We start from the raw sequence: 11,992 nt of genomic DNA, 5'->3' as shown, positions 1-11,992 counted from the left end.
CACGGGACAGACCCTGCAGGTGCCACATTAGTTGACTGCTGTGCCAGGCTAGGTGCAGGAGGAGGAGGAGGTCACGGGACAGACCCTGCAGGTGTCTATGGGTTGACTGCTGTGCCAGGCGAAGTGCAGGAGGAGGAGGAGGTCACGGGACAGACCCTACAGGTGCCATCATGAGTTGACTGTTGTGCCAGGCTAGGTGCAGGAGGAGGAGGTCACGGGACAGACCCTGCAGGTGTCTATGGGTTGACTGCTGTGCCAGGCTAGGTGCAGGAGGAGGAGGTCACGGGACAGACCCTGCAGATGCCACATGAGTTGATTGCTGTGCCAGGCTAGGTGCAGGAGGAGGAGGTCACGGGACAGACCCTGCAGGTGTCTATGGGTTGACTGCTTTGCCAGGCTAGGTGCAGGAGGAGGAGGTCACGGGACAGACCCTGCAGGTGCCACATGAGTTGACTGCTGTGCCAGGCTAGGTGCAGGAGGAGGAGGTCACGGGACAGACCCTGCAGGTGTCTATGGGTTGACTGCTGTGCCAGGCTAGGTGCAGGAGGAGGAGGTCACGGGACAAACCCTGCAGGTGTCTATGGGATGACTGCTGTGCCAGGCTAGGTGCAGGACTTCAGATGTTTACTACTGAACACCGCTGCACCAGATACTCATTTGAGGCTGAGTCGACCTAGGGGAGGCTCAGGTTACGGTTTGTTCAGATAATCGCTATCACTGAGGGGTGGTGGTGGCCGTGAGCGGGGGATCGAACTCGGGTCTCCAGCCGGGTCCGCAGTAGTGAAGCCTAGCGCGCTAACCACTGCGCCACCGCTCCCCATATCACCATCCCCACCCTCCCCCCACCGCCTCCACAGTTAGCGAGCTCCTATTTGTGTCTTGGTCGCGACGGGGGATGATGTTTCGCGGCCGCCTTTGTCTCCCCCAAGTAAAATGGCTCAGATCACACAATTCGCCGCGTTACTAACGTCCGCGGTGTGGTGGCGGCGGCGGTGGTGGACTCTTTGGTTCTTTCGGTAAAGTCACGTAGGTATAAAACAAATTAAATCACGACGTTTCGGGCGCAACACAAGCGTCCGTCATCAGGTGGGACAACCACAGCAAGAAACAATTGCTGAAGTGGGCAAAAGGGCTGCTGTAACAAGAGGCTATATAGGTAAGAGAGGGGGGAGGAGCCAGGGAGGAGAGATAGAGAGGGGAGTGTGGGGTAGGGGGAGTTGAGTGCTGCAAGTTAGAGGGATTACAGGGCGAGCAAGGCACGAGCACGACAAAATCCCGGGGGGGGGGGGGGGGGGGGGGGAAAGTGAGCGGGGCTGGGAGAGGCTGAAGAAACTGGAGATGTGGATATTAAGGCAACACCATAAAGCAGTTAAGGTTTTACCTGGTTAATAACATCCTTCCAATGATTGCTCAATTTGTATCCATCTTCTCGGTTGAAGTTATGAAGGTGGTGGTGGTTTAGCTCTGCGCTGTGCTGCCAACCTAACAGAGGCACCAGTTCGATTCCACCACCGACACCAGGTGACGATCATCTGAACCCATTCCTGGGGGCCCCTCTCTCCCCTAGGTCGACTCAGCCTCAAATGAGTTACCCGGTGCGATGCGTAGTAAACGTCGCCACCGGAGGGAGACAAAGGCGGCCGGGCGTGGTGCTGGCCAGTCCCAAACCCCCCTCTCGTGTGCCACAGTGCTGGGCCCTTCAAACGTGCTGCTCACTAGCAGCACTTGCCCCGACAGTCTGCTAACAGGCTACACGGGGGATCTTTGTCTTTGCCGTGGAGTGAGAGGGGGGTCAGAACGAACCCGGCGACCCCCGAGTTCGATTCCCGCTGACAGGCACCACCAGTAACTTTTATCTGAACCGGTACACGTAGCCTCTCCTAGGTCGACTCAGCCTCAAATGAGTTACCCGGTGTAGTGGTGTGGAGTAAACATCGCCACTAGTGAAACACATACAACGATATTTAAGCTTAAACTATTTTTATTTTCACACGTGTGACCAACAAGGTCTGACTTGGTCTGTAATAAGATAGGCACTGATAATGGATTGACAGGTATGCACTCGCCCACTCACTCGGTCATTCACTCACTCACCCACTCATCAACTCACCCACCGATCCACCCACTCACTCATCCACTCACTCACTCATCCACTCACTTACTCACCCACTCATTCACACTTATTCAACCACTCACTTACTCGTCCACACACTCAGTTAATCACGCACTCATCCACTCAATCACCCACTCACTCATCCACTCACTGATGCACCCACTCACTCGCTCAAAGCACTCACTCACCCATTCACTCACCCACCCACTCACTCTCTCAAAGCACTCACCCAATCATCCACTCACTCACTCACTCTACCACTAAATCACTCATCCAACAACAACCACCATTCGCCACTAAGTGGTGGTGACGCCTCCACGGCACTTGTGCCAGGCGATGTGCACTTTAAGGCCACTTGGAGTGCCATGGGTTGACTGAGATGACTGGCCGATGCACCACCTGTGCCCTCTACAGTACTAACTTGCTGTGTTTTAGCCACCTGGCGCTCCGCTCGTTGCTTGAGCGTCGCTCCACTGCCCTCCGTTGTTGCTGGAGGGCGACTGTCTCCAACTGCCAAGTAGCGGCGTCCTTCACGAGCCTACTCCACAGAGGCTGATCTTGACACCGCTGATTCCAGTCATCTGCAAGTCGACTCAGCTCCACATCCTCTTGTAACACATCACTCCATCTCCTCTCCAGCCTATGCCGTGCCCATTTAGCTCCTTCAATCTGGCTGACCAGAAGCTCTTTGGGCATGCGGTGGCTGGGCATCTTGGCTACATGACGCAGCCAATGCAGCCTTGCCTGCCGGATGAGCTCACTAATGAGGCTCTGTCCAAATCTCTCGAGGATTTGTGAGCTCATCGCACAGTCCATCCTGGTTAAGCCTGGGATGGATCGTAGGCAGGCCAGCCTGAATATTTCTAACCAGAGAAGAGGCTCCATTAGAGAGTTCTACGTTTCAAAAGCATAGAGAAGGGAGGGCATGACCGTGGCTGAAAAGACCTGAAGCTTCGTGTGGAGCAACAGACCAGGTAACTGCTACACAGCGTTACGCAACCGATCAAAAGATAACGCCGCTCGACTGATTCGGAGTGATACCTCTGATGTCAAACCGGAGCTGGTCATAAGCACGCTTCCAAGGTATGCGAAACTCTCTACTTTCCCCACAATTATTCCCGTCACCAATCGGGAGTTGAGAGGGTGGAGTGTTTGGTGACACAACATACCCAGGCAGGTGCTCAGTTCTGGTGGGGCTGATGGTAAGGCCCCACCTCTAAGTGGAACGCTCCAAGTTCAGCAGCAGCGGCTCCAACTCCTCCTCTGAGTGAGCATCAATCACCAGATCATCAGCATACGTAACATGATAAACCAATAGGGAGCCATCCTTCGACCCCACCTTGGCATCAATTAGCCTCCTATTGTATCTCTACCATATGTAGATTCCTCCGTTACAGCCATTGAAGGTTTCACGAACTATGTGTTTGGAAAAAAAGTGAACAGGGAATGGCTCCAACTCCTGGCCACGTAGCTTGCCCACCATCATGAAGGTTCTTAATTATTTTGAGCAGAGAGTGAGTGACTCCGAAAGCACGATGAACAACCTACAGCCCAGCCCTATTGATGGTATCATAGGCCTTAACCAGGTCAACATACAGATATGTAGGTCCTGTTGGAATTCCCTACACCTCGGCTATCGTAGAAGAACAGATAATATGGCATTTGTACAGGACCGCCCTTTCCTGAAACCACATTGGGGCTCCGCAAGCCTCTCCTCAAGGTTCCTGGCAAGGCGATGTTGAATAATCCTTTCCAGGACCTGTCCCGACACACTGAGGGAGATGCCCCTGTAGTTGTTACAGTCTGTGCGGTCCCCCTTCTTAAAGAGCGGGACCAGTTGAGTGGGTAAGTGGGTGTGCGAGAGGGTGCCTCTCGCACACCCACTTACCCACTCACACCCACTCACCCATTTACCTACTCACCCAACCACTCGCACACCCACTCACACACACTCAACTATTCACACACCCACTTACTCACTCACATACTCACTCACACACCCACTCACAAACTCACAGCAGTAGTATATTTACAGGTTAATGAACAGCAGCCGCAGTATTAAGCAGGGCAGCCCAGTCGATTATGACCGCTCGGCTACATACACGGTTCCCCCTGTGCGCGAATTGCCTATGCACGGGGAACGTTGGCGCTGCAGTTAGCGCGTCGCACTGCGCTAACCAACTCGGCAGCAGAGACCCGAGTTCGATCTTGGCTCACAACCAAACATCAGTGACAGTGAATATTTTAAGCCGGTCCTGGCTCCCCTCTTGGTCGACTCAGCCTTAAATTTGTATCTAGAGCGGTGTGTATACAACATCAGCCCAGGGGTAGAGACTGGCTGTGTTGCTCGCCACATCACCCCCTCGTGTGCCACCATGCCGACCATCATAACAGCACTTGCCCCAACAGTCTCTTAGAGGTTACATGGGGAACTTTGTTTTTGTCTATGTGGGGAGCGGTGGCGCAGTGGATAGACCGCTGCCCTCCCCCCCTTTCCCCCTTAATGAACCCAGGCTAACCACCTGAGGTCGATCTGAATACGTGGTATAATGCGTGAACGTCAGTTCTGGGGAGAGAGAGACAAAGGCGGCTGGGCGTGGTTCCGAGGGCCTGGGTCATGTGCGGTATCCGTGTGCGAGTGTGTATATAACACCAGCAACTGGGGGAGACAAAGGCAGCCGGGCGTGGTGCTGGTCTATAGGCGCTGCTCGTCACTAACATCACTTGTCCCCAACAGCCTGCGAAGGCTATACGAGGTGGGGATCTTTGTCTTTGGTATGAGCATGGATCCCACAGACAAGATAATAGGCGCTTAATCATTGCCAGGAGCTAATCATTCACAGTCTCTCGAATGAACATCAAAGCCAAAGACAAAGATGTCCCAGATGGTATTCAACATGGCTGCGTGGAAGGCAAGTGCTGAACTAAACTATCCAAAAAAAATGTGTACCATGTAAAAGGCGCCACTGAGCTGTTTAGCTCTTTTTCAGAAGTGACCTCTGGATGTCGCAAATGATAGCTCAAAGAAGTTAGTGGCTAATATTAATGCTGAGCATTTCTTGGACGTCTTTGGGGAAGGAAACCCCCTCAGCTCAACCAGTATCACAGGCTGCTGAGCCTCAAATATTGAAGAAAGTAGCCGCTATTAGTGCGTGGTTTGCTCAAGTGCCATCTGTTCAGGAAGTGCGAAGGGCGATCCGGAGCTAGGAACCAGGTGAAGTGCCGGGAAGATATGACCTTTCAAGTGACATGCTGAGGAAGGGTGGCGTTTGTGTGCAGACTGCCCTATATGACATCATAATAACAGTCTGGACGAGTTCCGCAGGATTGATAGGATACCCTGGCGGCCCCCCTCTGTAATAAGGGAGACTGCACAAACTGTAACAACAACAGGAACATCTTCCTCCTCAGCGTGCCGAAAAGCTCCTGGCAAGGATTATTCAACATCGCCTTGCAAGGCACACTGAGAGGCTTTCGGAGCCCCATTGTGGTATGAGGCCAGAAGAGGTGTAGAGAGTTTCAACTGGCCCTACAAATCTGCTACATTGACCTGGTCAAGGATTAGGATACTGTAGTGGTGGTATTGACGTGCGCCGACTGTGACAGTGATGGATCACGGGGCGGCGCGGGGTGCGGGGTTGGGCACGCGTTGTGGGCGTGGTGTGGACGCGCGCGCCGGGAGTGACAGATGACGGGGCGGCGCGGCGTGGGTGGTGAGGCACGATGAGATGTGGGAAAAGAGGATCGTAGCCAGCGCCCAGCGATTGGTCGAATAAGTGGGTGCTCGCAGCGACGTCCGCAGGTGGGGTATAAAGGGGGACGCGCGAGAGCACTCGGGGAGAGTTACCCAGTTGAAGACCCGAAGACGGAGCTGAAGACCTAGTGCCCCGAGACCCCTAGTCCCGCCGTCCTTGTGGGGACCGGGGCCCTGTGTGGCTCGGAGGCGAGGCTGTGGGACCCGGGGTCCGACGCCCCCGTGGGTCGGGCTGGGGACCCACAGTCGAGACGGATACCCCGGGCAGGGAGTGTCCCGAGTAGCTCAGTGGCGTTAGTCGCCGAGTAGCTAAGTGGATGTTGGTCATCCGAGTAGCTCAGTGGCGTTAGTCGCCGAGTAGCTAAGTGGGTGTTTGTCACCCGAGATACTAAGTGGATGTTGGTCATCCGAGTAGCTCAGTGGGCGTTAGTCGCCAAGTAGCTAAGTGGGTGGTTGTCACCCGAGATACTAAGTGGGTGTTTGTCACCCGAGATACTAAGTGGGTGTTTGTCACCCGAGATACAAAGTAGGTGTTAGTCACCTGTGAACGAGTTTGATAAAATAAAGAGTGTGTTACCCGTGAAGTCGTCTCCCGCCGAGTTACTACATTACAACTGGCGTCAGAAGTAAACCTGTCTTCAAGAAGTATGGACACAAGGAAGACTACCCGTACCCACGAGCGAGGTCGGGACGACGACGGCGTACCGGGGACACCAACCTCGGGAGTAGAGGACGAGGAGTTGCCGCCGATGCAGCACTTCGCGGTGATGGCCGACGCTCCGCTTGCCTCCGACACCAGCCTCCAGGACGCGCACTCCCGGTTGGCGGAGTTGCTACTCGCCGCCGCCGCTGTCTTGGCCGACATCTCCGTTCCGGCGAGCGGAAAAACGGCTGCGGGGTTGGTGGAGGAAGCGACGTTGGAGGATTCCCGCCAAAAGGCGCTTCGCGCCAAAAGTCTGGAAGTTGCCGCCGTTTTTGGGGGGCCGCCACCGATTGGCGGGAAAGACGGACGCCACGTGGCCGGACACCTCCGCGCAGCGCAGCCCACGTCATCAGCGCGCGCCGGAGCTCTCCATTTTGCGCCTGACAACCGAGCCGACATTTTACACAACTACAGCGGAGCGCGGGAAAATCTCTCCGACGTCGACGACGATCGGGTCCTCCAGCAAAGATTGCCCGCGCTGTCGGCGTTCAAGGCGGATGGGGGCGACTGGGGAGCCTTCCAACGAAGGTTCCTCGCTCATCAGGAGATGTCGGGGTGGTCCGACACCACTGCCCTGCGTGCGTTGCCAGCGATGCTTGACGACGACGCGCTTGCAGCCTTCACATCTGCTGCAAGGTCGTCCCGCTCTACGCTCCAGGCCGCACTACACCTGATGGCGAAGGTGTTCGGGCCGCCCTCCACGTGTCGCCACCAGTTCTACGATCGGCGGAAGGTGGCTGGAGAAACGACGCTCGCCTATCGCACGGCACTACTCGCCTTGGCGGACGCAGCTTTTCCCCGCATGGATAAGGAGGGGAAGGACGCCATGGTGACGGAGCAGCTGCTGGTGTTGGCCCACGAGTTGGGGGTCCCCATCAACGTGGCGGACGAGATGGATATCTGCTCCCTGGCGATCGCCACGAGCATTCACGCGTACGAGGTCCTCAAACGCAAGCCGGGGGTCGTCTGCAAATGGCCGGGGAACGCGGCACTGGCCGCCACGATCGCCGAACCTCAGCCAGCTGCGGAGCAGGAGCAGGCCTTCGCTGCATCGCGTCCGGGGGAGTGGAGAACGGGAGGTCGTTCGCCCACACGTTCACCCCGCAAGCTGGAGCAACCGAAACCTACGACGTCCGTCGTCTGCTACAACTGCGGCCTTCGGGGTCACGTCGCAGCCGGGTGCCGGGCCCCGCGTCAGCGCGCCACAGGACCACGTCGGGACGACGACCAGGGCCACAAGTCATCCCAACAAAACCCGGCAAGTCGCGGCACCTCACACGTTCGGTCCACAAAAACGGCACAGTCGGGTCGCCGCTTCGCGGTGGGGGGTTCGCGGCTGGGTGCCGGGGGTTCATTTCGGCGAGGGGGGTCCGTACGCGGCCCGCAAGCAGTCGAGTGGTCCGAATTGGCCCACAGGATCGTGGCTGCGTCGGCCGGGTCGTCCGTGGTAACGGGGTTTATTGACGGGGTTGAGGTCCGGGTGCTTGTTGACACGGGTGCGTCGGCCACCATCATCTCGGACCTTATTTATAACATTCTTCCCGTCCAAAGTAGACCCCTTCTGCCAGTAGACGTGCCATTTTATGCGGCGAATGGGGGATCCCTGGGGATCATCGGCCAGATTCGGGCGACTATTTGCATTGGTGACATCAAATTGGCGGGCCCTATTTTTGTATCATCATCGCTGGCCGTTCCCTGTTTGCTAGGTACGGACTTTTTGTCCAAAATGCCCATCAAAATTCTTATAGATCAGGCCTGCATAGAGCTTCCGTCAGGTCGGCGGGTTGCGTTCTTGTCGAGTCCGACCAAAATGCGCACGGTTTGTGCGACGGTGCAGGCGCTGGCAACTCACACTGTACGGGTGCCCCCGGGATCGCAAATGTTAGTACCCCTTCGGTTCAGGAAGCCACTCGAGGTGGGTGCGGAGGCACAGGGGGTGCTGTTGGGGCCGTCTAACAGGGCCAGTAGGGGCCTCGACTTAGCGGTTGCTCAAACCATGGTGAGAGGGGACAGTGAGCCGTTCGTAATGGTCCTGAATACGGGGTCGCGGCCGGCCGTAATTGCGCAGGGAACGGTGCTGGCTCACGCCGTGCCGCTACCCGTTGAGGAACGGCTCGTGGCTCAAGCAGATTTCACTGTCGAGTCGCATCCTCCAAGTGATGAGGGGACTGAGTGGTTGGACTCGTTGTGTGCGGGTTCTGCTAACTTGTCCGAGGTGCAATTGGGAGCATTGAGGGGTTTGCTAATCGAGTTTGCTGACGTGTTCAGCAAACATAAGTACGATATCGGCTGCACTGACCTGTTGCGCCACCACATAGCTACAGGGGACGCGGCCCCTATTCGTCAGAATCCCTTCCGGCTCAGCCCAGCCGAGAAGGAACATGTGCAATCGGCGGTTAGTGATATGTTGGCGGCCGATATCATTTCGCCCTCTTCTAGTCCGTGGGGTGCTCCTATTGTCCTAGTAAAGAAACAGGACGGGTCCTTGCGGTTTTGTGTCGATTTCCGCCGCTTAAACAAAATCTCGATGGCGGATGCGTATCCGCTCCCCAGGATGGATGAGTCGCTGGATGCCTTGGCGGGAGCGCAGTTTTTTTCCACACTCGATCTGCTTTCTGGATTTTGGCAATTGCCACTCGATAACGAGTCTAAACCTAAAACTGCTTTCCGGACACCTGGGGGCCTATTTGAATTCAACCGTTTGCCCATGGGCTTACATTCCGCTCCCGCCACGTTCCAGAGACTCATGGAATTGGTTTTGTCGGGCCTCCAATGGGATACCTGTTTGATTTATCTCGACGATATCATCGTCTTTAGTCGGACTTTCGAGGAGCACCTCCAGCGACTGAGAGCGGTGTTCCTCAGGATGCGTTCCGCTAAGCTTAAATTTAAACCGGCTAAATGTTTTCTGCTTCGGGAATCGGTCAGGTATTTGGGCCATATCGTGAGTCGTTCAGGGATCTCGACGGACCCTGCTAAGACGCATTGCGTCAGCTCATGGCCAACGCCAACCTCGGTCACGGAGGTTCGTAGTTTCATTGGTTTCGCCTCCTATTACCGTCGTTTTGTCAAGCAATTTGCCACCATAGCCAGGCCCCTGCACGCTTTGACGGCTAAGGGTGTGAGGTTTCACTGGGGGGCGGAAGAGGAGGCTGCGTTCTGCTCCCTCCGTGACGCCTTGGTGCAGGCTCCCCCCTTGTGTTACCCCGATTTCACACAACCGTTTTTGCTTGACACGGACGCCAGCAATACGGGTATCGGGGGGGTGCTCTCACAGGTGGTCGGGGGGGTTGAACGGGTGGTCGCCTACGGTAGTAGAGTTCTTTCCCCCGCCGAACAACGCTATTGCGTAACTCGTCGTGAATTGTTAGCCATTGTGTTTTTTACACAGCAATTCAGGCCGTATCTTTACGGCCGTCATTTTACGGTCCGTACGGACCATGCGGCTCTACAATACGCTATGCGCGTGGCACAGCCGTCGGGCCAATTGTCCCGATGGTTGGAGGTCCTTCAAGACTACCAATTCACGACGATTTACCGCAAGGGGTTGCGACACTCAAATGCGGACGCCTTGTCGCGGTTGCCTCCGTGCACGGACTGCACATGTTTGTTGGGATCGGCGCGGTGCAAACCCCCGGTCGCCGGCACCCCGGGAGTTGCGCTCGCCACCACTGACACCCCGGGAGAGGACGCCCCCACGGGGAGGGATTCGCTGTTGTCGTTGCCCCTCATTGAGTGGGGCCGTCTCCAGATGTCCGACAGCTCCCTACTTACGCTACGTCGGAAAGTTGGCACTCCCGAGGTAGGGGAGGCGCGGGTCGGTTCCTGGGTGTGCAGACAGGGCCTTTTGATGAAGTGGGACAACATGTCCCGGCGTCACGTGCTCGTTGTGCCTGTTGCTATGCGGGGTAGGGTTGTTCTGGCAGCTCATGAACGGCTCATGCATCTGGGTTTTCACAAAACGCTCGCCCTAATCCAGCGAGACTATTATTGGCCGGGGATGGGTAACGACGTGGCGAATATTCTTAAGGGATGCGTAGGGTGCGCCAAAAGGAAACCGCCACCATTGGCAGCTAATCCACCGCTGCAATCCATTCAGGTTTCGCGTATAAACGAATTGGTAGCGTTGGACATCTTGGGGCCCTTTCCGGCTACACCAAGGGGAAATAGGTTCCTGCTGGTTGGCGTGGAATACTTCACCCGATGGCCTATGGCATGGCCGCTCGCCAACCAGTCGGCTGCGGCGGTGGCGGACGCCTTTGTCCAGGGTTATGTTTTGGACAAGGGCGCCCCCGAACGCTTGCTGACGGATCAAGGAAAGAATTTTTCGAGCGTTTTGTTGCGCGAGGTGTGCGACCTGTTGGGTACAAAGAAAGTGCGTACTTCCCCCTACCACCCGCAGACTGACGGGATGGTTGAGCGTCTGAACAGGACGATTACGTCTATGTTGTGCCAACAGGTCTGCGACGATCAGGTTGATTGGGACTTACAGGTGCCGGGGGTACTCGCGGCCTATCGAATGGCCCCTCATGCGGCGACGGGGTTTTCCCCATTTTTTCTTATGTATGGGCGGGAGGCCGATCCGGCCATGGACGTCCAACTGGGGATTTCCCAGCCACGTGCAAAATCTAAATTGGCAGACCACATCAAATTTAATATCGCCAAATTGACTGAAGCGCGGGAGGCGGCGAGGTTGAATTCGCGGTCGCGGCAAATTGCGAACGAGAAATTGCATGAGCGGAGGGTGCATACGCATGATTGGAAACCAGGCGATAAGGCCTGGCTGCATTGTCCACATGCACCGTTGGCTACGTCCCCCAAGTTGTTGAGACCTTGGAGGGGACCGGTGGAAATTGTGCGGGTTGCACGACCCCAGAGTATACAGATTAAATGGGGGAAACGCCGTTGGTACGTGCATCCCTCCCGACTGAAGCCCTATGCGGCACCGTGTGACCCCGTTCTGTGCCGTGACGACCGGGCGTGTGATGTGACCGTCGACTCGGGGAGGGAGGTGTCGCAGGCTGATCCTCACGTGTCTCCACCTGACCCACCCCCAGGTGCCTCGGGCTTGACGGCTGCTGACCGTCGGGAACCTGAACCCCGGGGCACGCACGGGTCCTCGATGCCTGGCCGATGTCTTCCTGAACCGCCGGCACCACCGGACGTTCAACCGCGTCTGGTGCCGTACGACGGACCGGCAAGGCGGACTCGGGCTAGGGCTCAACAATTTTCATGAAGACGTTTTTTTCTCTACACCGAGCTCGCCCGGTGTTCCCCTCTGCCGGGGTATTGTCCCGTTGTAGGGACGCTCGGAAAGGAGGGGACACCGCACGAGTCGAAAGAAAAAAAAAAAATTTTGTCCATTTATTTTCCTTTCTGCATACACATTGCTATTGTCACTCGCCGGTTTGTATATATTGTT

Source organism: Lampetra planeri, chromosome 48 (genome assembly GCF_965212315.1).
Source record: "Lampetra planeri chromosome 48, kcLamPlan1.2.h2, whole genome shotgun sequence".
Classification (NCBI taxonomy): Eukaryota; Metazoa; Chordata; class Hyperoartia; order Petromyzontiformes; family Petromyzontidae; genus Lampetra; species Lampetra planeri.
This window is presented reverse-complemented; position numbering follows the sequence as displayed.